Genomic DNA, 4,053 nt, shown 5'->3' with positions numbered 1-4,053 from the left:
GAGAACTCACAGCGTACAGCAAAAAAAACAAAGGAAGAAATGAAAGTTACACAAAGTGAAATAAGGAAAAATATACAGGGAAACAGTGAAAGGAAGAAAGCCAGTATTCAAGCCAACAATTTGGGACAAAAGGAAGAAATAAACATTCAACCAGAACAGAAAGAAGAAACAAGAATACAAAAAATACAAGGAGAGGCTTAGGAACCTCTGAGACAACTTAAACACACCAATATCTGAATCACAGGGGTGCTAGAAGGAGAAGAGGAAGAGGAAGAAATTGAAAACATATTTGAAAAAATAATGAAAGAAAACTTCCCTAATTTGGCAAAAGAAATAGACACACAAGTCCAAGAAGCACAGAGAGTCCCAAACAAGTTGGACCCAAAGAGGACCACACCAAGATACATTATAATTAAAATGTCAAAGTCTAAAGATTGAGAATCTTAAAAGCAACAAGAGAAAAGCAGAGAGTGACCTACAAAGGAGTTCCCATAAGACTGTCAGCTCATTTCTCAAAAAAAAAAACATTGCAGGAAAGAAGGGACTGGCAAGAAGTATTCGAAGTGATGAAAAGCAAGGGCCTACAACCAAGATTACTCCATCCAGCAAAGCTATCATTTAGAATGGAAAGGCAGATAAAATGTTTTCCAGACAAGGTAAAGCTAAAGAAGTTCATCATAACCAAGCCCTTGTTATATGAAATGTTAAAGGGACTTACTTAAGAAAAAGAAGAAGAGCAAAACTATGAACATTAATATAACAACGAACTCACAACTATCAACAACTGAATCTGAGAAACAAAAACAAACTAAGCAGGCAACCAGAACAGGAACAGAATCATAGGTAAGGGGATCATTTGGAGGGTTACCAGTTGGAAGGGGGCAGGGGGAGAATGAGGAAATGGTGCAGGGATCAAGACGCATTTTGGTAGGTGCAAAATAGACAGGGGGATATTAAGAATATTATAAGAATGGGAGAAGCCAAAGAACTTACACGCACGACCCATGGACATGAACTAAGTGGGTGGGGGACTGCTGAAGGTGGGGGGGGGGTACCAGGTAGAGGGAGGCAGAGGAGGAAAAGTTGGGACAACTGTAATAGGATAATTAATAAAATATACTTAAAAAAATAAAATTCTCCCCATAGATGACTATTAAATACCACCGATGTTTCAGTAATGCTTTTCTGCGTTCATAACACCTTAGAACTTGGACTCCCAGTGCTCTTACCAAGTGCTGTGGTGTAGTTCGTCTGCTGCCACAGCTCAGACCTATTAAATCCTCTGGTGAAACCCTTGTTATGATTCAATTCCTGGAGTAACTTCCTTATGAGAAGAGCTAAGAAAATAAAAAAGAGCTGCTGTGATACAATACACGTGAATTAGTCCACACAGAGAAACAGATCAAAGTTATTAGTTCCATCCTGAGGAAAATGCCACAGACAGATTTAACTTGCTGGTATTGTTGTTCCCTCAAAAGTATCTGCTTAGCTGATTTCACTAAAGGCACTGAGAACAGCCTGGACTTGAAATTTAAAGGGAAAAAAATAAATAAGGAGTTTCCTGTTGTTCTTATTAAAGCATTTCTTGTGTGGACACAGGAAAAAGACTAATTAAATTTCCTTCTGAGTCATTCAATTATGGATTCATGGTGCAGGTCTGTTTTTAAACTGATTTCCATGTCTTAATGTAATCACTATCACCATCAATCAATACTTAATTTGATACCCTGAATATGCTAGGGTAATAACAGCAAAATAAAACATAAAAGGGATATGGAATATATAAAGTACTCTGATTTTAACTTATATGCAAATATCCTTTAAGTTAACAGCCAAAGGGAAAAAAAACCACCAAAATTATAATAGGTCTGTTAGAAGTGATAAGCTTTTAAGTATTTCTCCTCTCTGTTCAAGTTATTTGTTTATACATCTCTTTTTCTAAAGTGTAGTTTTCAAAACCCATTCTAACTTCTAATCACTACAGGAAGGAAATTTAAGATTAGAAATTCCCACCAAGGGAGAGGATGACACACTAATATTTATTTTTAAAGTATGTTTAATCAAAACATTTATACAAAATATACATGAGAAAGTTAAAGCTTGTTCTCAGTTCTAGGCCTGGAATCAGCTCTTAAACTGATGCAATCTGAAACCAAAGCCAACAAGTGTTTACCAAAGTCTTTGTCCCAAAGGGAGAAACATCTTTTCTAATTCCCCAGAAGTGATGCTGTTGGAATTGCCCAGGCTTGAGCAAAGGTAGCAGGTAGGAATACAAACATGAAATTCATTTTGAAATATTTCCCTTTCCAGCAAAAATGAAAGCTAATTACTTTTTCACAATAAGCAACGTGCAATCAAGCTCTCCTCTACTGCGTTTGCCCCTCCTTCCTGGAAACCCCAGATAAACAGGAAGTTTAAGCCCCTGGAGTTTATCCATTGGAGAATGGGAAAAAATGAAGCTGTGGACTTTCTCAAGGATAATTTAGAAAAGGTCATTAAATCCCTATACTCCCCTCTTTATCTTATCCAGGAGGCTTATAAATCAAGTGAATGGACTCCAACCCTGCAAATATAAAGTTCTTGGCCCGTGATTGGAAATCACCTTGAGAGCTCTGCACCAGGCTTTATCACATAGTAGACTCTGCACCCCAAAGCACTCTTAACACCTGTCCCAGTTGTGGGTACTCGTTTCAGTCCTGACATCCCAAGGCTCCAGAGATAAAATAAGAGAGAAAGCTTACCATTTCACATTACCCGAACACCACAAAGTGTTAGGTATCGTATAGCTAAATATTGAGCACATTAAAAAAAGAAAGAGAAAAAAGTGCTCCTTACTTGGAATAGCTCTGTATCTTTATTGCTGTGGTGGTTATACGACTCTATCTGTGATAAATGGCATTAAACTGCACACATCTTAAGCCACTGCCAATTTCCTGGCTTTCATGTAAACTATTTGATGCAACCATTGTGGGAAACGAGGTCGAGGATACACAAAACCTCTCTTTCCTGTCTTTGCAACTTCCTGTGAATCAGTCTTTATCTCAAAATAAAATGTTTTTAAAAGTGCACCTTGTGATGTACATCAACATACTTTGAGCATTCTGCATTAGGACAACTCATGGAGCATAAAATATAGCCTGGTTTTCAAACGTGAGGTTTCAGCCGCAATCCAACAGATAGCTCGAGGTTGGGAATAACTTGCATCTGCTTTCCCTCTGCCTGGGATACCCTCTCCGACTTCCAACCTCCCGCACCGACTGTCCCCCTTCCCATGGCTGGCACCTTCTCATCTTTCAGGTCACATCTCAATGCCACCTCCTTACAGAGGCCTCCCCTCGTCCCCTAACTAAAGTCGATGTCATCTGCTATTCTCTCGTTCCCTTCACCGAGTTCTTCGCCACCTGTCATGGTTTGGTTAGTTTGTTTGTTGCCTGTCTGTCCGCTAGACTGTAAAGTCCATGAGGGTGGCACTGGGTCTGTCCCTTGTCCACTGTACCCAACAATGAGCGCGCTGCTTGGCAGGCGGCAGGTGGTCCAAAAGGGCGTTGTTTGGATAAAGGCACCTCACTCGAATTCACTCCCTTGCCTCGAGGGCGGTCGTGTCGGTTCCTTCCCCTCACACCATGGGTCCTATAGATCAAGGATTGTCTCTGGGCCCTCACTTTGGCCACCGGGTGCCTCTCCGCTTCCTTTCCTCCACTTGGACCCAACAGTTCAGGGAAGGCGCCATTTTCGTATCTGCTATTCGTCAGCCCAGAAAGGCTCCTTTTCCTTTATTCGCACCTTTTCCTCAAGCCATCCATTCAGCTCCTTCTCCAATACCTTCAGCCCCTGACCATGCCTTGTGGCCCCCTGTTTCTTCTTTCCTGTGCCGCCCCTGGGCCCAGAACCCCTGCCGAGGGGCGCCTCACCCCGCTGGCCACGCCCCTTAGCCTAAGACCCAGCGGGAAGAGCGCATGGGCGGGGGTGGGGGGGGGCGTGTCCTCTTTGGTACTGGGCATCGATTGGCCTGGTCTCGGGGAGGGGGCGGGACTTCAGCCTGTGTCTTGAGAC

This window comes from Furipterus horrens, unplaced genomic scaffold (genome assembly GCF_987537825.1).
Source record: "Furipterus horrens unplaced genomic scaffold, mFurHor1.1.pri manual_scaffold_4, whole genome shotgun sequence".
In the NCBI taxonomy this organism is placed as follows: domain Eukaryota; kingdom Metazoa; phylum Chordata; class Mammalia; order Chiroptera; family Furipteridae; genus Furipterus; species Furipterus horrens.
Note: the sequence above shows the minus strand (reverse complement) of the source record.